Source organism: Ovis aries, chromosome 15, assembly GCF_016772045.2.
Source record: "Ovis aries strain OAR_USU_Benz2616 breed Rambouillet chromosome 15, ARS-UI_Ramb_v3.0, whole genome shotgun sequence".
Taxonomy (NCBI): Eukaryota; Metazoa; Chordata; class Mammalia; order Artiodactyla; family Bovidae; genus Ovis; species Ovis aries.
In genome coordinates, this window is record NC_056068.1 from 12,229,933 (window position 1) to 12,254,145 (window position 24,213).

Genomic DNA, 24,213 nt, shown 5'->3' on the forward strand with positions numbered 1-24,213 from the left:
TAATGGGAATACTTGGTAACATAGATTATTCTGTGCTCAGAAACAAAAATCGAAGTTTGATGAAAAAAAAAAAAAGTCTCTATAATACCCACTGAGGTTGTTCCCTCACCTTTAAGTACTTGTAATAATACTTACTATTTTTAAAGAGGTAAGTGAGATTACCACATTATGTCCTTTTTTTTTGGGGGGGGGAGGGGGGTTTCTATGATTTTCTTCTTAGTTTTAGTATCCAGAAGTTGTAATATGTGCATGCTAAGTTGTTTCAGTTGCATCCAACTTTTTGCAGTTCTGTGGACTGTAGCCTATCAGGCACTTCTGTTCACAGAATTCTTCAGGCAAGAATACTAGAGTGGATTGTTATTTCCTCCTCATGGGGTCTTAACAATAGAGGGATTGAACTCATATCTCTTATGTCTCATGAATTGGCTGGTGGATTCTTTACCAACAGCATTGACTATATTTGGATTTTTGTTTGATCAGATTCTGGTTCACTGAGCTTCTTGAATCTAAAATTTTTCTTTTTTACATCAAATGTTGGGATTTTTAAAATTTTTATTTCATATTATTTTTTAACTTCAGTATCACTTTTCTCTTTCTGAGACTCCCATTATAAATAGTTAGACAATTAGTTTATCGTCTCACAGATTTCTGAATTTCTGTTTATTTGTGGTAAATTTTTATATTTATCCCAGATTGAATAATTTTTAAACTGTCTTCAAGTTTACTATTTAAGAAGAAGTGGCAAGAATATACAGATGAACTAGGCAAAAAAGAGTTTCATGACCCAGCTAACCAAGATGGTGTGATCACTCACCTGGAGCCAGACATACTGGAATATGAAGTCAAGTGGGCCTTAGGAAGCATCACTACAAAAAAAAAAAACTAGAAGAAGCGGCAGAATTCTAGCTGAGCTATTTCAAATACTAAAGATTATTCTGTGAAAGTGCTACACTCAATATGCCAGCAAAATTGGAAAACTCAGCAGTGGCCACAGGACTGGAAAAGATCATTATTCATTCCAATCCCAAAGAAAGGAAATGCCAAAAATCTTCAAACTACCCCACAACTGCAGTCATCTCACATGCTACTAAGTAATGCTCAAAATTCTCCAAGCAAGGCTTCAACAGTACATGAACCGCGAACTTCCAGATATTCAAGCTGAATTTAGAAAAGACAGAACAAGAGATCAAATTGCCAACATCTATTGGATCATAGAAAAAGTGAGAGAGTTCCAGAAAAAAAACCTACTTCTGCTTCATTGACTACACCAAAGCCTTTGACTATGTGGATCACAGCAGACTGTGAAAAAGTCTTCAAGAGATGGAAATACCAGATCACCATACCTGCCTCCTGAAAAATCTTTATGCAGGTCAAGTAGCAATAGTTAGAACTGGACATGGAACAATAGACTGGTTCCAAATAGGAAAAGGAGTACGTCAAGGCAGTATGCTGTCACCTTGCTTATTTAACTTATATTCAGAGTACATCATGAGAAACGCTGGGATGGAAGAAGCATAAGCTGGAATCAAGATTGCTGGGAGAAATATCAATAACCTCTGATATGCAGATGACACCAGCCTTATGGCAGAAAGTGAAGAGGAACTAAAAAGCCTCTTGATGAAAGTGAAAGAGGAGAGTGAAAAAGTTGGCTTAAAGCTCAGCATTCAGAAAATGAAGATCATGGCATCCGGTCCTATCACTTCATGAGAAATAGATGGGGAAACAGTGGAAACAGTGTCAGACTTTATTTTGGGGGGCTCCAAAATCACTGCAGATGGGGACTGCAGCCATGAAATTAAAAGACACTTACTCCTTGGAAGAAAAGTTATGACCAAACTAGATAGCATGTTGAAAAGCAGAGACATTGCTTTGCCAACAAAGATCCTTCTAGTCAAGGTTTTGGTTTTTCCTGTGGTCATGTATGGACGTGAGAGTTGGACTGTGAAGAAAGCTGAGTGCCGAAGAATTGATGCTTTTGAACTGTGGTGTTGGAGAAGACTCTTGAGAGTCCCTTGGACTGCAAGGAGATCCAACCAGTCCATTCTGAAGGAGATTAACCCTGGAATTTCTTTGGAAGCAATGATGCTAAAGCTGAAGCTCCAGTACTTTGGCCACCTCATGCGAAACGTTGACTCATTGGAAAATAGTCTAATGCTGGAAGGGATTTGGGGCAGGAGGAGAAGGGGACTACAGAGGATGAGATGGCTGGATAGCATCACTGACTCAATGGATGTGAGTCTGAGTGAACTCTGGGAGTTGGTGATGGACAGGGAGGCCTGGCATGCTGTAATTCATGGGGTCACAAAGAGTCGAACATGACTGAGTGACTGAACTGAACTGAACTGAACTGAACTGAACTGAACTGAACTTCTGTCTGATTACTATGAATTCATTAAACTCGGCTTCAAACATCCTTTCTTTTTTGAAAGGATGGTCTGTGAAAGGCCTAAGGCATTTCCCAAGCCCTTCTAATTGAGCAAACTTCACAGTGATTTTTTTTTTTTTCCTGCAGTATATTTTTGGGGGCTTATTGTGGACTGTTCTTTTTTTTTTTTTTAGCACAGATGCAGAATATGTCCTTTTTAGTGCATTTATTCTTATCATAAGTGTAATAAAATCCTACATTAAGTAAAATTGAGATGCTAGAATTTCCTCCCTTTATCTTAGAATACAATATCATATAGAATGTATGCATGCTAAGTTACTTCATTTGTGTCTGACTCTTTCCAGCCCTATGGACTGTACCTGCCAGGTTCCTCTCTCCATGGGATTCTCCAGGCAAGAATACTGAACTGGATTGACATGCCCTCCTTCAGGGGATCTTCCTGACCCAGGGATCGAACCTGCATCTCTTATGTGTCCTGTGTTGGAAGGTGAGTTCTTTTCTACTAGCACCACCTGGGAAACCTTCCTATACAATAGAGGAGGGCAAATATTTTGTTAAGGACATTATATTCACCAAGACACTGCAATACATCATATTAAAGAGATCATCATCATTAAAAGGCTCTGTTGTGGCTGTTTCTGGACTTCATTAATGATAGTTGAAGGTATTGCAAGATTCTGATCTTAATGGAAATGATGATGTTCTAGAGTGGCAAAAGTCAGATCATAGTTCTAAAAAACCAGAAGCAAGGTATACATAGTAACTATATTGAACAGAAGAACTGGAGTGATGACCATAATTATGTGACCTGTGGAATGTTTGGTGATGGTGCATAAGTCATGGTATTCCTAGGTTTGAAATAGATAATTGTTGTTTAGTAGCTATGTCATGTGCGACTCTTTTGCCTCCACATGAACTGAAGCCCTCCAGGCTCCTCTGTTCAGTGAATTTCTCAGGCAAGAATATTGGAGGAGCCTGCCATTTCCTTCTCCATTTTCTGCTGTTTCTCCAAGAAAACCTATTCTTAGGATGGAAAGTGCAAGTGAACCCTTTACCACTGAGCCACCTGAGGAGCTCTGACACAGCTAGGTAGCCATCTAACTACTTTCTTGATCTTAATAAAAGCTTAAAAAATCTTCTTTGTCATAGAAATAGGACATTTACCTATTTGAAATATAAGCCATGGAATTTAATCAATTTCCTAGAGTGAAGACTGTCTTTAGATTTAGAGACTCTCAACAAAAAGGAAACAGGTGTTCCTAAAAGGAGATTCCTAAAATATAAATACTTTATATTTTAAGAAATACATATATATTCTCCTAGGCTTCTAAACAGTGACCTATAGCAACTGGTTGGATGATTATGCATTAAGGGCAAAGAAATAATGTGAAATTCTAAAAGATTATAATTGAGATTTATTAGTCAGTGTAATCATAATTCCAGAAAAAAAAAATATCTAACTCTGTTTCATTGACTATGCTAAAGCCTTTGGTTGTGTGGATCATAACAAAATGTCCGTCAGTCAGTTCACTCACTCAGTCGTGTCCGACTGTTTGTGACCCCATGAAGTGCAGTACGCTGGGCCTTCCTGACCATCACCAACTCCAGGAGTTTACCCAAACTCATGTCCATTGAGTTGGTGATGCCATCCAATCATCCCATCCTCTGTCGTCCCCTTCTCCTGTTGCCCTCAATCTTTCCCAGCATCAAGGTCTTTTCAAATGACTCAGCTCTTCAGATCAGGTGGCCAAAGTATTGGAGTTTCAGCTTCAACATCAGTCCTTCCAATGAACACCCAGGACTAATTTCCTTTAAGATGGACTGGTTAGATCTCCTTGCAGTCCAAGGGACTGTGGAAAACTCTTAAAGAGATGGAATACCAGACCATCTTACCTGTCTCTTGAGAAACCTATATGCTGGTCAAGTAGCAACAGTTAGAACCTTATGTGTAACAACTGACTGGTTCTTGATTGAGAAACGAATACAACAAGGCTATTTAATGTCACCCTGTATATTTAACTTATACACAGATCACATCATGCGAAATGTTAGGCTGGATGAATTACAAGCTGAAAACAAGATTACTAGGGAAAACTTCAACAATTTCAGATATGCAGATGTATCAAGCACCTTCTACACAAAAACTCTAGATTCATGCCATGTCATGTGCCATGTGCTCAGTCGTGTCCAATTCTTTGTGACCCCATGAACTCTATCCTCTACATGGGATGTTCCAGGCAAGCATACTGGAATGGTTTGCTATTTTCTCCTCCAGGGGATCTTCTCCCTCAAGTGATCAAACCCCTATTTCCTGCACTGCAGGCAGATTCTCTACCCGCAGAGTCATGGGGAAAGCCCTTCTAGGATATGTAGATGATACCACACTAATGGCTTAAAACAAAGAGGAACTAAAGAACCTCTTGATAAGGGTGAAGGAGGAGAGTGAAAAAGACAGCTTAAAACTGAATATTAAAAAAACTAAGATCATGGCATCCAGCGCCATTACTTCATGGAAAATAGAAGAGGAAAAGGTGGAAACAGTGACAGATTTCCTCTTCTTGGGCTCTAAAATCATTGCAGATGTTAATTGCAGCCATGAAATTAGGAAACAATTGCTTCTTTGCAGGAAAGCTGTGACAAATGCCAACTGTGTTAAAAAGCAAAGACCGCTTTGCTAACAAAGTTCTGTGTAGTAAAGGCTATAGTCTTTTTTTTTTTCCAGATTTTATTTTATTTATTTATTTATTTATTTATTTATTTATTTATTTATTTATTTTTTAACTTTACAATATAGTCACGTATGGTTATGAGAGCTGGACCATAAAGAAGGCAGAGGGCTGAAGTTTATGGCTTTGAACTATGGTGCTGGAGAAGACTTGAGAATCCCTTGGACAGGAAGCAGATCAAACCAGTCAATCTTGAGTGAAATCAACCCTGAATATTCATTGTGAGGACTGATGCTAACCCTAAAGCTCCACTACTTTGTCAAGCTGATGCAAACTTATTGGAAAAGACTCTGATGCTAGGAAAGATTGAGGGCAGAAGGAGAAGAGGGCAACAGAGGATGAGATGATTGGATGGCATCACCGATGAAATGGACATGAACTTCAGCAAACCCTAGGAGATGGTGAGGGACAGGGATACCTGGCATGCTACAGTCCATGGGGTTGAGAAGAGTTAGATACAACATGGCTACTAAACAACAGTCAGTATAGGAGGTTATAGGCATCAATAATAAATGGAGTTTCAGCCAGCCCCACTGATAATCAGCTCAGTTGTTTTTTATTTTTTACTTTATAAGTATAGTCACTGATTATTACTATAGGACATGAACTCATATGGCCATCTCATACTGTAATACTCAGAAAATTATAGAATATGAATCTTCTTTCCTTAGTTATAAGTTGAAAGATATTAAGTTAACATTGACTAAGTTGATGTATGCAGATGTGAAGTATATGAAACTGATCTCTATTAAAAATAACAAATAAAATGCAATACTTCATACCTGGAGGAACACAAGGATAAATAGAACTATGAAGTATTTAAAATATAGGAGAGTGGTAGTTGCTATTGTTTTCATATAATTCAATTATTTCCCTTGTGTAGAAGACAGATGGCTCTTGAAGTGTAATATTTACTTATTTATTTCCAGTTTTATGGGGGCATAATTGATACACTGCTCTGAATAAGTGTAAGTTGTACAGTAATTACTTGATTTACATGTATTGTGAAATGATTATCATAATAAGTTTAGTTAACAAGTATCAAATAGTCATAGAAAAAAAAAGAAAACAAATTCCTCTCTTAGGTCTGATTTTCTTAACCATTTTGAAATATACCTTAAGGCCATTTTAACTGCAATCACTATGTTGTATATTACACCCTGAGTATTTATCTGTGTTACAACTGGAAACATTTCCCTTTTGATTATCTCCTCCAGTCCCCTTTGCTGCCTACTTCCTGCCCCTCTAAAAACCATAAATCTGATCTAACTTTCTCCTGATTTGATTTTTGTGGTGTTTTTATGGACTCTACATATAATTGACAACACACAGTATTTGTCTTTGTCTATCTGACTTTTTCACCAACATCAGAACCTCAAAGTCCATCCATATTGTTGCCAAAGTTAGGATTTTCTTTTTTACACATACATAATATACCTTTGTGTAGCTATATACTCCAACTTCTTTATCCACTTCCACTGATGGACACTTAGGTTTTTTCCATGCCGTAGCTATTTTAAATAATGTTACTTGAATATGGGAGTTCAGAATACTATGTGACATAATGCTTTTATTTCCTTCAAATATATAGCCAGAAGTGAAATTTCTGCTTTACATGGTAGTTTTATTTTATACTTTCAAGGAATCTCTATACTATTTTTCATAGTGGTTATACCAATTTATAGTCCTACCAACAGTGCATCAAGATTTCCATTTCTTCTACATCTTCACTAAGACTGGTTACTTATTGTCTTTTTTTTTTTTTTTTTTTTAGTTTTTTATGTTTTAAATTTTAAAATCTTTAATTCTTACATGTGTTCCCAAGCATGAACCCTCCTCCCACCTCCCTCCCCATAACATTTCTCTGGGTCATCCCCATGCACCAGGCCCAAGCATGCTGTATCCTGCGTCAGACATAGACTGGCGATTCAATTCTTACATGATAGTATACATGTTAGAATGCCATTCTCCCAAATCATCCCACCCTCTCCCTCTCCCTCTGAGTCCAAAAGTCCGTTATACACATCTGTGTCTTTTTTCCTGTCTTGCATACAGGGTCGTCATTGCGATCTTCCTAAATTCCATATATATGTGTTAGTATACTGTATTGGTGTTTTTCTTTCTGGCTTACTTCACTCTGTATAATCGGCTCCAGTTTCATCCATCTCATCAGAACTGATTCAAATGAATTCTTTTTAACGGCTGAGTAATACTCCATTGTGTATATGTACCACAGCTTTCTTATCCATTCATCTGCTGATGGACATCTAGGTTGTTTCCATGTCCTGGCTATTATAAACAGTGCTGTGATGAACATTGGGGTACATGTGTCTCTTCTTATTGTCTTTTTGATGACAACCATTCTATTAGATGTGAGGTGATATCTCATTTATACTTAACACATTTTCATGTATCTATTGACCATTTGTATATTTTCTTTGAAAAAAATACCTATAGGTGTAACTTGTCTTATTGCACTTTGCTTTACTATGTTTCAGAGATACTGTATTTTACAAAATGAAAGTCTGTGGCAATCTTGCACACAGCAAGATTATCAGCACCATTTTCCCAACAACATTTGTATACTTCCTGTCTCTGTGTCATGTTTTGGTAATTCTTTCAATATTTAATTTTTTTTCGTTATTATATTTATTGTGGTGATCTGTGATCAGTGATCTTTGGTATTACTATAGCAAAAAGATTATGACTAGTTGAAGGTTTAGATGCTTGTTAGCATTTTTTAGGAATAATATTTTTAAAATTTGAGGTATGTACATTTATTTCTAGACATAATGTTATTGTGCTCCCAATAGACAATATATAGTGTAAAAATAAATTTTATAATGATTGGAAAATTAAAAAAAATCATTTAACTTGCTTTATAATAATATTTGCTTACTGCAGTGTTTTGGGACAAAACCCACAATATTCTAGTAGTATATTTCTGTATTCAGTTCCTCTGCCCATTTTTTAATAGGATTTTTTTTTTTTTTTGCTGTTGGTTTGTATGAGTTCTTTATGTATTTTGAATATCAACCCCTTATCATATTCATCACCTGCAAATATTTTCTCTCTTTTGGTACATTGCTTTTTCATTTCATTAATGGTTTCCTTTGCTGAGCAGAAGTTTTTACCTTAATGAAGCCCCACTTTTCTATTTTTTATTTTGCTGATTGTGCTGTGGGAGTCATACCTGAAAAATCATGGCCAAAATAAATGCAAAATAGATTTTTTACTATCTTTTCTTAATTTTTCAGAGGGAGTTTCCATGTTATATTGAGATCTTAAAAATCCATTTTGAGTTAATTTTTGTGAGTGATATATAAAAGACAGGTGACTAGTTTCATTGTTTCACATGTGACTATTCAATGTTTCCTAGCACCATTTATTGAAAAGACATCTTTTCTCCAAGAAGATTGTTGATTCAGTTGTTAAATATTACTTGATTTTACATTCAGGGGTTTATTTCTGGATTATTGATTTTGTTTCATTGGTCTATCTGTTTTACTCCTGTACCATACTGTTTTGGTAAAGAATCCATCTGCAGTGCAGGAGACTTGGGTTCGATCCCTGGGCTGGGAAGATCCCCTGGAGAAGGGAAAGGCTACCCATCCTAGTATTCTGGCCTGGAGACTTCCATGGACCATATAGCCTATGGAGTCACAAGGACTCAGACAGGACTGAGCAACTTTCACTTTCACTTTCATGGCTTCCCTGGTGGCTCAGACGGTAAAGCATCTGTCTGCAATGCAGGAGACCCGGGTTTGATCCCTGGGTTGGGAAGATCCCCTGGAGAAGGAAATGGCAGCTCACTCCAGTATTCTTGCCTGATAAATACCATAGATGTATAATATGGCTGGAAATCAGGACACGCAATGGTTTCAGCTTTGTTTTTCTTTCTAAGGATTTTTTTTTTTTGGGGGGGGGCTATTTAGAGGTCTTTTGTTCTCTTATACACATTTTATGATTATTTTCTACTTCTATAAAACATTTTTGGCAATTTGGTAAAGACTGCATTGATTCTAAACATGGTTTTGGTTGGCATAGCCATTTTAATAATATTATTCCTTCCAGTACCTGAATACAGAATATGTTTCTTTTTATTTCTCCTTTCATTTCCTTTATCAATGCCTTAACGTTTTCTGATTATAGATCTTTCACTTCCTCGTTAAATTTATTCTTAAGCATTTTATTATGTTTGATGCTTTAGTAAATGAGATCATTTTCTTTATTTCTTTAATAGTTTGTTGTCAGTGTATTTAAACACTATTGATTTTTGTTTGGTGATTTGAATCTTGATATTTGATTATGATCATCTTGATAAATTTGTTGACTAAGTCTAATAATTTTTTGGTGGTGTGTTTAACATTTTCCCTATGTGAAAAGCATGTCATCTGCAAATAGAGACAATTTTACTTCTTTCCAATCCCATTGCCTTTTATTTCTTTTTCTTGTCTGATTGTTCTGACTAGAGGTTACAGTGCTAATTAATCAAAAGTGGTAAGAGTGGTTAGTCTTATGAATTATTATATACCCAAAAGCAGATTTTATAGTTATGGTTAATTTTACTATATTTGTTTAACTATTACACTATAGATTTAGGTTAATTTCACACCACTATTACCATATTGCGCAATCAAACTTTGATTATATGTTTACATTTTCCAGGAAGTTTTATGTACCTTTTTCTTTTAATTATTTTTAATTAATGTCTTTTAATTTTCACTCAAAGAAATTCTTATAGCATTGGTTTGGTACTCTATTCAAATGAGGCTGTAGAATAGATTCCATGGATGCCTGAGCTCTCTAGACAGACTTCCTAGATGGTCAATACCTGTTATTATACACAGGAGTAGGCAGAACTATGAATTAGTTCCCTTCCTCGATAAGGCAGCATAATGGTCCCAAGGCCTATCTTGCTCACTGTTTGACTAGACTGTGGATTCAATATCTCGACCACATGGGACCACCACTTTTTCTCTGTGGATGGGAAAAGTCTTATGCTACAATCTCTGTTCAAGTGTCACTGTGTACAGAGCCATAGGATGGGCTACACAGGTTCCTGTGACGTTTGCTTAGGTCCTCTGGTTGTATGAGCTGAAAGCTGTAGTCAGTAGTAATTAGGGCTATGAATAATTTTTTCTACTCAGGCAGAACCCTATATAGGCTTAAAGACTTTCAATGCACCAAGTTCCCTGCCCTGACAGGCCCCTGTCTTAGCTCTGCAAATGACTGGATTTTACACATGTTGCCATGTAATCAGAGTTGCAGCATGGTTGACACAGACTCCTGGGAGCATTAGTCATGCTTGGTGGTCAGGTATAGCTAAAGCAGGTATTCTAGCCAGGTATTTTGGGTGGTATATTAAAATTATCTCCCCTGTCCAGCTGAGGTGCAGAGCAGAACCCAAAGACATCAAGGGTCTTTATTTAGGAATCCAATCAGATAGAAATTCGCACTTAGTTACATGGACAGATGGAACCATCCTGGCTCTGCAGACAGAGCTGCTGCTTGGCTTCTTTGCTTGGGTGCCACTGTGGGGGACTTCAGTGTGGGTTACTAATAATCTTGGAAACTCTGGTTATTTTTTTTTTTAAGCAGGGTTAAAATTATATTAGTCAGTGGACAAGGCTACAGATTAGATTTTTTCTGGGTGGTAAGGAGGACTGTATCAAACCAAAGCTTACAAGACTCTTATTTCAGGACCTAATCAGGCAGAGCTGTTTACTAAACTCTCTGATCAATGAGGGTTGCCAATTTGTCTCTGCAGACAGATGGAGCTGCTGGCTGGACTCTCTGCTTGAGTGCTGCTGAACAAAGCCATTTCCAGGTGCTCAGGCCAGGAGCTACATTCAGGAATGAATGGGAATATTAATTAGGTCCCCTACCTGGCAGAACAGGGGATTGGCTCTAAGGCTGGCAAAGCTCTCTGCGGTCTTGATTGTAACTGATCTACACTCCACTTTTTATGACCAAATGGTGTCACTGGCTTTCCTCTGCAGATGATCAACTCTGCCTACTAAAGCGTGCTTATGCATTACTGGGTAGCATAGTTTCAGATATTCTACCAGCCTTTCTGTTTGAGCATGGCCAGGAATAATTTTCAGCAATAGGTAAGGCTATGGTCTAATTCCTCAGCCTGGCCTGGGGAAACACAGGCTCCAGGGTCACAACACAAAGCTCTTGATCTGTGGTCCCAAATCAGGCAGATCTGTTTCCTGCTATATAGTTCCTGGTCAGATTGTGTCAACTCTTGTCTCTGCAGAGGACAAAAGCCACTAATTGAAAGTACTTGTTGGGTACTGCAGAAAGAAACTCATTCTGCCTGGATTTGAACTTTGATTGGTACAAGTCCCTCCTCACTTCTCCACCACAATCAGACTTCCTATGCCAAACCCCTCAGATTTATTTCTATATGATCCCCATTAGGTGAGTTAGGAGTAGGGACTCCCACAATGCTGGGATAACTGGATGTCTACCTCATTTCTATTCCCACTGATGGAACCACAGGTTCAGGGGAAACCTCTTAGTGTGGAGCTGCAATAGCCTGCATGGGAAGAAATGTAGCATATATACCCTCTTATTGTCTTTCAACAGCACTGTCATGATCTCTATGGTGCAGGAGAGTGCTTCTGCCTCACCTCAGTGTTCTGGGAATTTCTCAGTGTCTTGTCCATGAAATTTTCTATTCTTCTTTTAAGGGAAAATGAGATTAGGAATAGCTTCTATTGCCATCTTGATGATACCACACCCCAAAGTATAATTTTAGTTATAATTGGTTGTTGATTTCATTGTAACTGGAATTTTATTTCTTTTTATTTGATTTGTTTTATACCAGGGCATATAAGCAAGCACTCTAGAAAATAAGATAGAGCTATTGTTGTGACACATTATTCTATTAATTTATTTTAATTAATAAAACTACCATAAACTATTTAGTTTTTCCTTAAATGGACTGAAATGCATATTCCAAGAATATGTATCTACTATCCAGGTATTTGCCAAAATCTTTCCACGTTCGAGGTCGAGGGGCAGCAGTGAGAAGATACCCCTGGTCCAAGGTAAGGAGCATGGCTGAGCTTTGCTGGAACAGTCGTGATGAGATACCCCACATCTAAGGTAAGAGAAACCCAAGTAAGATGATAGGTGTTGCAAGAGGGCATCAGAGGGCAGACACACTGAAACCATACTCACAGAAAACTAATTAATCTGATCACACTAGGACCATGGCCTTGTCTAACTCAATGAAACTAAGCCATGCCCGTGGGGCCACCCAAGACAGGTGGGTCATGGTGGAGAGGTCTGACAGAATGTGGTCCACTGTAGAAGGGAATGGCAAACCACTTCAGTATTCTTGCCTTGAGAACCCCATGAACAATATGAAAAGGCAAAATGATAGGATACTGAAAGAGCAACTCCCCAGGTCTGTAGGTACCCAATATGCTACTGGAGATCAGTGGAAAAATAACTCCAGAAAGAATGAAGGGATGGAACCAAAGCAAAAACAATACCCAGCTGTGGATGTGACTGGTGATAGAAGCAAGGTCCGATGCTGTAAAGAGCAATATTGCATAGGAACCTGGAATATCAGGTCCATGAATCAAGGCAAATTGGAAGTGGCCAAACAGGAGATGCCAAGAGTGAATGTCGACATTCTAGGAATCAGCAAACTAAAATGGAATGGAATGGGTGAATTTAACTCAGATGACCATTATATCTACTACTGTGGGCAGGAATCCTTTAGAAGAAATGGAATAGCCATTATGGTCAACAAAAGAGTCTGAAATGCAGTACTTGGATGCAATCAAAAAACGACAGAATGATCTCTTAGTTTCCAAGGTGAATCATTCAATATCACGGTAATCCAAGTCTATGCCCCAAACAGGAATGCTGAAGAAGCTGAAGTTGAACTGTTCTGTGAAGATCTCCAAGACCTTTTAGAACAAACACCCAGAAAAAGATATCCTTTTCATTATAGGGGACTGGAATGCAAAAGTAGGATGTCAAGAAACACCTGTAGTAACAGGCAAATTTGGCCTTGGAATACAGAGTGAAGTAGGGCAAAGACTAATAGAGTTTTGCCAAGAAAATGCACTGGTCATAGCAAATACCCTCTTCCAATAACACAAGAAAGGCTCTAGACATGGACATCACCAGCTGGTCAACACCATAATCAGATTGATTATGTTCTTTGCAGCCAAAGATGGAGAAACTCTATACAGTCAACAAGAAAAAGACCAGGAGCTGACTGTGGCTCAGATCATGAACTCTTTATTGCCAAATTCAGACTTATATTGAAAAAAAGTAGGGAAAGCTACTAGACTATTCAGGTATGACCTAAATCAAATACCTTATGATTATACAGTGGAAATGAAAAATAGATTTAAGGTCCTAGATCTGATAGATAGAGTGCCTGATGAACTATGGATTGAGGTTGGTGACATTGTACAGGAGACAGGGATCAAGACCATCCCCATGGAAAAGAAATGCAAAAAGGCAAAATGGCTGTCTGAGGAGACTTTACAAATAGCTGTGAAAAGAAGAGAGTTGAAAAGCAAAGGAGAAAAGGAAAGATATAAGCATCTGAATGCAGATTTCCAAAGAATAGCAAGAAGAGATAAGAAAGCCTTCTTCAGCGATCAATGCAAACAAATGGAGGAAAAGAACAGAATGGGAAAGATGAGAGATCTCTTCAAGAAAATTAGAGATACCAAGGGAACATTTCATGCAAAGATGGGCTCGATAAAGGACAGAAATGGTATGGACCTAACAGAAGCAGAAGATATTAAGAAGAGGTGGCAAGAATACACAGAAGAACTGTACAAAAAAAAAGATCTTCACAACCAAGTTAATCACGATGGTGTGATCATTCACCTTGAGCCAGACATCCTGGAATGAGAAATCAAGTGGGCCTTAGAAAGCATTACTATGAACAAAGCTAGTGGAGGTGATGGAATTCCAATTGAGCTATTTCAAATCCTGAAAGATGATGCTGTGAAAATTCTGCACTCAATATCTGAGCAAATTTGGAAAACTCAGCCATGGCCAAAGGACTGTAAAAGGTCAATTTTAATTCCAATCCCAAACAAAGGCAATGCCAAAGAATGCTCAAAGTACCGCACAATTGCACTCATCTCACACACTAGCAAAGTAATGCTCAAAATTCTCCAAGCCAGGCTTCAGCAATACATGAACCGTGAACTTCCTGATGTTCAGGCTGGTTTTAGAAAAGGCAGAAGAACCAGAGATCAAATTGCCAATATCCGCTGTATCATGGTAAAAGCAAGAGAGTTCCAGAAAAACATCTATTTCTGCTTTATTGACAATGCCAAAGCCTTTGAATGTGTGGATCACAATACACTTTGTAACATTCTGTAAGAAATGGGAATACCAGACCACCTGACCTGCCTTGTGAAAAACCTATATGCAGGTCAGGAAGCAACAGTTAGAACTGGACATGGAACAATAGACTGGTTCCAAATAGGAAAAGGAGTACATCAAGGCTGTATATTGTCACCCTGCTTATGTAACTTATATGCAGAGTACATCATGAGAAATGCTTGGCTGGAAGAAGCACAAGCTGGAATCAAGAGTGCCAGGAAAATATCAATAAACCTCAGATATGTGGATGTCATCACCCTTATGGCAGCAAGTGAAGAGGAACTAAAAAGCCTCTTGATGAAAGTGAAGGAGGAGAGTGAAAATGTTGGCTTAAAACTCCACATTCAGAAAATGAAGATCATGGCATCTGGTACCATCACTTCATGGGTAATAAATGGGGAAACAGTGGTAACAGTGTCAGACTTTATTTTGGGGGGCTCTAGAATCACTGCAGATGGTAATTGCAGCCATGAAATTAAAAGACACTTATTCCTTGGAAGAAAAGTTATGACCAACCTAGAGAGCATATTCAAAAGCAGAGACATTACTTTGCCAACAAAGGTCCGTCTAGTCAAGGCTATGTTTTTTTCCTGTGATCATGTATGGATGTGAGAGTTGGACTGTGAGGAAGGTTGAGCGCCAAAGAATTTATCCTTTTGAACTGTGGTGTTGGAGAAGACTCTTGAGATTCCCTTGGACTTCAAGGATGTCCAATCAGTCCGTTCTGAGGGAGATAAGCCCTTGAATTTCTTTGGAAGGAATGATGCTAAAGCTGAAACTCCAGTATTTTGGCCACCTCATGTGAAGGATTGACTCATTGGAAAAGACTCTGATGCTGCTAGGGATTTGCGGCAGGAGGAGAAGGGGACGACAGAGGATGAGATGGCTGGATGGCATAACCGACTCGATGGACATGAGTTTGAGTGACCTCCGGGAGTTGGTGTTGGACATGGAGTCCTGGAGTGCTGCCGTTCATAAGGTCGCAAAGGGTCAGACTCGACTGCACGACTGAACTGAACTGAAGGATAAAATACAACTGTACACAGAAAATTATGACACTAATGAAGGAAATCCAGTACAAAATTAACAGATGGAGAGATATTCCATATTCTTAAGTAGGAAGAATCAATATTATGAAAAGGACTATGTTACCAAATGCAATCTACAGATTCACTGCGATTCCTATCAAATTACAAATGAAATTTTTCATAGAACTAGAACAAATATTTCACAATTTATATGGAAACACAAAAGACCCCAAATAGCCAAAGTATTCTTGATAATGAAGAATGGAGCTGGAAGAATCAACCTACCTGGCTTCATGTTATACTACAAAGCTCCCGTCATGAGGGCAGTATGACACTGGCACAAAAAGAGACATATAGACCAATGAAACAAAATAGAAAGCCTAGAAATAAATCCAGGCACCTATGGGTAACTTTCTTTTGACAAAGGAGATAAGAATATACAATGGGGCAAAGGTAGCCTCTTCAATAAATGGTGCTGGCAAAACTGGACAGCTACATGTAAAAGAATGAAATTAGAACACTTCCTAACACCATACACAAAGATAAACTTAAAATGGATTAAAGATCTAAATGTAAGAACAGAAACTATAAAACTTAGAGGAAAACATAGGCAGAACACTAGATGACACAAATCAAAAAAGATCCTCTATGACCCAGCTCTGAGAATAATGGAAATAAAATTAAAATTAAACAATTGGGGCCTGAGTAAACTTAAAAGCTTTTGCACAGCAAAGGAAGCTATAAGCAAGGTGAGAAGACAACCCTTAGAATGGGAGAAAATAATAGCAAATGAAACAACTGACAAAGGATTAATCTCTAAAATGTACAAGCAGCTCATACAATTCAATGTCAGGGAAACAAACAACCCAATCAGAAAGCGGAAAAAAGACGAAATACACATTTCTCCAAAGAAGACATACAGATAGCTAACAAATACATGAAAAGATGCTCAGCATTGGTCATTAATAGAGAAATGCAAATCAAAACTACAATGAGACATCACCTCACACCAGTCAGGATGGCCATCATCAAAAAGTGTACAAACAATAAATGCTAGAGCGGGTGTGAAGGAAAGGGAACGCTTTGCACTGTTGGTGGGAGTGTAAATTGCTACAGCCACTGTGGAAGGTGGTATGGAGCTTTCTTAAAAACCTAGAAATAAAACCACCATATGACCCAGCATTCCCACTCCTAGGCATATACCCTGCTGCTGCTGCTGCTAAGTCACTTCAGTCATGTCTGACTCTGTGGGACTCCATAGACAACAGCCTACCAGGCTCCCTCATCCCTGGTATTCTCTAGGCAAGAATATTGGAGTAGGTTGCCATTTCCTTCTCCCATGCATGAAAGTGAAAAGTCAAAGTGAAGTCGTTCAGTCGTCTCCGACTCTTCGCGACCCCATGGACTGCAGCCTACCAGGCTCCTCCATCCATGGGATTTTCCAGGCAAGAGTACTGGAGTGGGATGCCAGTGCCTTCTCCAAGGCATATACCCTGAGGGAACCAACATTGAAAAAGACACGTGTATCCCATTGTTCACTGCAGCACTATTTACAATAGCTAGAACATGGAAGCAACCTAAATATCCATCAAAAGATGAATGGATAAAGAAGTAGTAGTATATATACACAGTGGAATATTACTCAGCCATAAAAAGAAAGAACTTCAGGTCAGTTCTAATGAGGTGGATGAACCTAGAGCTTATTATACAGAGTGAAGTAAGTCAGAATGAGAAAGATAAATATCGTGTTCTAATGGACATATATGGAATCTAGAAAAATGGTACTGAAGAATTTATTCACAGGGCAGCAATGGAGGAGTAGATATAGAAAATAGACCTACAAACTTGGGGAGAGGGGAAGAGAGGGTGAGATATACGGAAAGAGTAACATGGATATTTACATTACCATGTGTAAAATTGATTGCCGATGGGAATTTTCTGTATGTCTTAGGAAACTCAAAAAGTGACTCTGTGTCAACATGTATGGGTGGGATGGGGAGGGAGATGAGAAGAAGGTTCTGGAAGGAGGGGATACACCTATAGCTGATTTATGTTGAGATTTGAAAGAAAACAACAAAATTCTGTAAAGCTACCCTTCAATAAAATAAATAAATAAATTTTAAAAAAGAGGCAGATACTTCCAGAACCAAACCTATCATAACTCTATAAAATGAGGCTTTAAAGTAATTAAGAAAATGCTGAATCAAGAAAAAGGCAACTTAAAAATTGCAGGAATGCAATTTTGGTTCCATTTTTATTCGCATTTGACCTATACTCTCTGACTGAGTGGTGATCCTAATGATGGAATTTCCTGTTCCCATTGTGAAAACCTAATCTCTGGTTCTGGAGGAGTATTTGAGAACTTATTTGTAAAATATTTTGTTTCTGTCTTCTACATTTTGGAGAATACCCGAAGAACTAATGTAAGATTCTCCTAACTGTTGTGCTTAATTTAGAACTCTCTCAGGCCATAAAAGTGTATATATTGCTTGAAAACATGGTAAGACAAATGAAAAAATTATCAGTCAGAGTAAGAGTAAAAATAAAAATAAAAAGGTAGAGACATACAATTAGTAATCTAAATCCATGGAAGAAAAGCTGGAGAGAGTTTCTTTGAGAAATTCAGATATTCAAAAATGCCCATGTATAATTGGAAATATCACTTATAAATCCATGGCAAGACAAATGCTCAGTGAAACCCCAGGAGGATGCTAAATTTGCACCTCCGATTAATCTCTAGGTTCAGTGGAAATGGGAGCACTCCTATCTGAGTTGTAAAAGGACTGAACAAATATTGGAATACCCAGTAACACAGTTGATCCAAGAAAACGATAAGATTTGTTTTTTCTTTTATCTCTTAGAAAATGAGGAAATTTGTAAAACACTAGACAAATATAAACCAAAGGAACAAAAACTTCAGTGGCTCACATGACAAAGAAAATAGACTTTTAATAAATACGTTGGAAAAAGTACTAAGAAAATGGATTATAGCTATCAAAAATACCAAACTCTGGAGAAGGAGGACAATCTGATTTCCAGATTTAACACATTATAATATTTATTATCCAGTTTTCGAAACCGATCCAAACCCATGTCATATAAAGAAAGAGAAAGATATTCACTAGTCAAAGGAAGAAAATAATTGACAGAAACTGTCCCTGAGGAAACCCAGACATTGCGGTTACTAATTACTTTAAAACAACTGTCTTATATATATGCTCAAGAACTAAAGTAAACCATGGGCAAAAAACTAAAGGATATCAGGAAAAAATGATGTATGGACAAAATAAAAGTAAAGAAATATAGATGTTAAAAGGAAACAAACAGAAATTCTAGGGTTCTGAAGCATAGCAACTGGAATGAAAAATTACCCAACAAGACTTGATAGTAGATTTAAGCAGATAAAATAAAGAATCATCAAGCTTGAAGTATAAGGAAACTGAAATTATTAATTCCATGAGCACTTGAAACTATCATAGCATTGTTAAGAGGCTATACGCCACCAACTTAAAATTTAAAAAATAATAAAAATAAAGGTATAATATGTATGTATATATATATATATGCGCAATGGCTGTATACATATATACAATGAAATATTGCCCAAACATAAAAAAGAATGAAATATTGCCATTTGTAGCAACATGGATGGACCTAGATATTATCATACTGATTTTGTTGGTTTAGTCACTAAGTTGTGTCCAACTCTTGGAATTCCATGGAATGTAGCCTACCAGGCTCCTCAGTTCATGGGATTTCCCAGGCAAGAATACTGGAGTGGGTTGTCATTTCCATCTCCAGGGGATCTTCTTGACCCAGAAATCTAATCCACTTCTCCCACACTTCAGGCAACCGCTGGCTTTGCAGACAGATTCTTTACAAACTGAGACACCAGGTGCTCTCAAAACGGAACTCATTCATATTTAGGGGACCTAAAGTATATTAGAATATTGTGTAATTCTGATAGTGTTTCCACAGAAAATATCTTAGAAATGTATACATAACGAAATTGAAAAACAACTTGAAAAATTCCCTAAAAAAAAAATCAACTGGACATAAAATAAGGCAGTATTGGAGGCTGAAAGAGCTAAAATAGTGTAGTATGTAAAGCAAACAAATATCAAAATGACAGAAAACTTTCCTTATGAATATTTGTTTGAAATATAAATGTAAATGAACCACAATCAAGATGAACCATTTAGCAAATGGAATATTAAACATGATTCACTGGCATACTGTCTACAAGAGCCTCATTTTAGATCTAAAACCACAAATAGATTGAAAGTAGATGGATGGAAGAAGACATTCCATGCAAGTAGTAACACAAGAATACTGAGGTGACTAAATTGTATTACCCAAAATAGTCATTAAGTCAAAAACTCATTGCCAAATTCAGACTTAAATTGAAGAAAGTAGGGAAAACCACTGGACCATTCAGGTATGACCTAAATCAAATCCCTTATAATTATACAGTGGAAATGACAAATAGATTCAAGGGATTAGATCTGTTACACAGAGGGCCTAAAAACTATGGAAGAGCTTCGTGACATTGTACAGGAGGCAGTGATCAAGACCATCCCCAAGAAAAAGAAATGCAAAAAGGCAAAATGGTTGTCTGAGGAGACCTTAAAATACCTGAGAAAAGAAGAGAAGTGAAAGGCAAAGGAGAAAAGGAAAGATATACCCAACTGAATACAGAGTTCCAAAGAATAGCAAGAAGAGACAAGAAAGCCTTCTGCAGTGATCAATGCAAAGAAATAGAGGAAAACAATAGAATGGTAAAGACTTCAGGAAAGTTAGAGACATCAAGGGAACATTTCATGCAAAGATGGGCTCAATAAAGGAGAGAAATGGTATGGACCTGAGAGAAACAGATATTAAGCAGAGGTGTCAAGAAGACATAAAAGAACTATACAAAAAAGATCTTCATGACTCAGATAATCATGAGGGTGTGATCACTCACCTAGAGCCAAACACCTTGAAATGTTAAGCCAAGTGGGCCTTAGGAAGCATCACTATGAACAAAGGTAGTGGAGGTGATGGAATTCGAGCTGAACTATTTCAAATCCTAAAATATGATGCTGTGAAAGTGTTGCATGCAATATGCCAGCAAATTTGGAAAATGCAGCAGTGGCCACAGGACTGGAAAAGGTCAGTTTTAATTCCCATCCCAAAGAAAGGCAATGTCAAAGAAAGCTCATACTACCTCACAACTGTGCTCATCTTACACACCAGTAATGCTTAAAATTTTCCAAGTTGGGCTGCAACAATATGTGAACTGTGAACTTCCATATGTACAAAGTGGTTTTAGAAAATGCAGAGGAGCCAGAGATAAAAATACCAATATCTTTTGGATCATTGAAAGACGAGAGAGTTCCAGAAAAACATCTATTTCTGCTTTATTGACTATGCCAAAGCCTTTAACTGTGTGGATCACTACTAATTTTGGAAAATTCTGAAAGAGATAGGAATACCAGACCACCTGACCCGCCTCATGAGAAACCTATATGTCAGTCAAGAAGCAACAGTTAGAACTAGACATGGGACAACAGACTGATTACAAATAGGGGAAGGAGTATTTCAGGGCTGTATATTGCCACCCTGCTTATTTAACTTATATGCAGAGTACATCATGAGAAACGCTGGGCTAGAAGAAGCACAAGCTGGAATCAAGTTTTCCAGGAGAAATACCAATCACCTCAGATATGCAGATGACACCACCCTTATGGCAGAAAGCAAAGAAGAACTAAAGAGCCTGTTGATGAAAGTGAAGCAGAGAAAAAAGTTTGGCTTAAAGCTCAACATTCAGAAAACTAAGATCATGGCATCTGGTCCCATCACGTTAATGCAAATAGATGGAGGAACAGTGGAAATAGTGACAGACTTTATTTTGGGGAGCTCTAAAATCACTGCAGATGGTGATTGCAGCCATGAAATTAAAAGACACTCCTTGGAAGGAAAGCTATGACCAACCTAGACAGCATATTCAAAAGCAGAGACATTACATTGCCAACAAAGGTCCATCTATTCAAGGCTATGGTTTTTCCAGTAGTCATGTGTGGATGTGAGAGTTGGACTATAAAGAAAGGTGAGCACTGAAGTTTGGAAAAGACTCGTGTGAGTCCTTTGAATAGCAAGAAGATCCAACCAGTACATCCTCAAGGAAATCAACCCTGAATATTCATTGGAAAGCTTGATGTTGAAGCTGAAACTCCAATAGTTTGGCCACCTTATGCGAAGAACTGACTCATTTGAAAATATCCTGATGTTGGGAAAGATTGAAGGCGGGATAAGAAGGGGACAACAGAGGATGAGATGGTTGGATGGCATTACCAACTCAAGGACATGAGTTCGAGTAACCTCCGGAAGTTGGTGATGGATAGAGAGTCTTGGCGTGCTGCAGTCCATGTGGTCACAAAGAGTTGGACTGAGCAACTCAGTTTGAGTGAAGTGAACTGAACCAAGGTTATTTATAGGAAAAGAATAGTCTCTTTGACAAAGTGCTGGGACAACTTAATTTCCTCATGCCTTAGAGTGAGAGTGAACCCATACTCCGAACCATAAAGAAAAATATCCAAATTGGTTCAACAACTTCTTAGAAGGAAAGATAAAGGTAAATCTTGATGACCTTTGGTTTGTTAACGGCTTCTTAGGTATGACATAAAAATCTAAAATAAAACGAAACAGCAACAGCAGGAAGAAGAAAGAAAAATCATCAAAATTAAAATTGTGTGCATCAAAAGCATTTTTAAGAAAGTTTAAAGATAACATACAGAATGGGAGAAAGTATTTGTATATCATTTATCTGACAACTGTTTAACATTCCTAATTAAAAAAATAACTCTTACAACTCTATAACAGAAAAGACAAAAAATCCACTAAAAAGTGAGCAGTGCACTTGAATAGATATTTCTCTAAATAGAATTTCAAATGGCCTACAAAAATATTAAAAAATACTCAATATTGTTAGTTATTAGGGAAATGTAAGTAACAATACAGTGATATAAAATTTCACACATAGGAAGATGGATGTAATTTTTAAAATGGTAAATGATAAATTTTGGGAAGGATATATTAACAGATAAATTAGAACTTCTATGCATTTCAGTAGGATATGTAGCATAGAGCAGCCAATGTGGCAAAGTCTACAGGGCTTCAATAAGTTAAATAGAATTCCCATATGACCTAGAAATTCCACTGCTAAGTTAGGCATATACCCCAAATAATGGAAAAGAGGAACTTGATATTGGTATGCTGATCTTCACTACAATATTGTTCACAATAGCCAAAAGGTGGACAACATCCAAGTATCCATCATTAAATGAATCGATAAATAAAATATGAACATACACATATGTGTATATGTGCACATGTATTAAAGAATACTATTCAGCCACAAAAATGAAGTTCTGAAATGTGCTGGGATATGGATAGATCTTGAAAACATTATAAAGAAAACACAAAAGGTCAGTTATTGTATAATTCTACTTTTTGAAATATCTAAAATAGGTAAATTCATACAAACAAAAAGTTTTAATAAATTAGAAATTATCTGCACTATAAGAAAGTGAGGAAAGGAGAGTTACTGTTTAATTGGTGTAGAATGTCTGAGATGATGAAAAAGATTTAGAAATAGTATTGATAATTGCATAACATTATGAGTGTAACTGTTGCCAATGAATGGTACATTTAACAAGGCAAATTTTGTTAGATAGATTTTACTACAATAAAAGAAAATGGGGAAAAAATGATCAAAGCTCTGAATAGATTGTGGTGAAAATATGTAATTCCTATGTCTGTGATGCTTTGATCTATTGAATAATTTATAAAGTTGCTGGTTTAAAATGGTTTCAAGAGCAAGAAAAAGATTGTAACAGTTCTAACTTGCAGAGAAAACTGGTTTGCCTCTTGGTATTTATGGGCCAGCTTTTTAAATAGTGTTCTAAATGTTTTGAGTTTATTCAATGCTTTAGAGATTTTCTAGTAATCCCCATTTTGACAAACACAGTGTTTATTCTGCCAGTGCAAAGCAAAGTCACTCCTTCTTCTATAAAAATAAAACCAAATATTTTCTCTTTGTGAAACAGGACTCATTTAGCTTTTGGGCCTAGTAGGGACTAAGTACTCAGATGCTCAGTTGTGTCAAACTCTTTGCAACCCCACTGACTGTAGCCCACCAGGCTCCTCTGTCCATGAGATTCCTCAGGCAAGAATACTGGAAGGAGTTGCCATTTCCTCCTCCAGTGGATCTTCCTAACCTAGAGACTAAAACTGCATCTCATATGTCTCCTGCATTGGCAAGAGAATGTTTTACCACTAGCATCACTGCGAAGCCCTCTAAGGACTAAGAGTTTGACCATTAAGTATAAGTGAGCATGTAACTTGGGCTGTCCAACATGGAATAGTTAATCAGACCCACCAAACCATAAACCTGTGCTACAACTCTGTATCTTTAAGTGGAAGTTGTATATAGGATGTAGAGTCAAAATTTTTCTAATGTGATAGTAATTTGTATCATTAGGTGTTCCAAAGTAAATGGCACCTACTTCTACCACGTTGACCCACTATTCCTTCAATACACTCTTATAGTTCCTTGAAAATGTTCTATAAGTAGATAACTGAGGAATTAAAAATAAAACTCAGTTCACATATATTGGGAAAAGCTGCAAATATATGACAGTACAGTACAGTA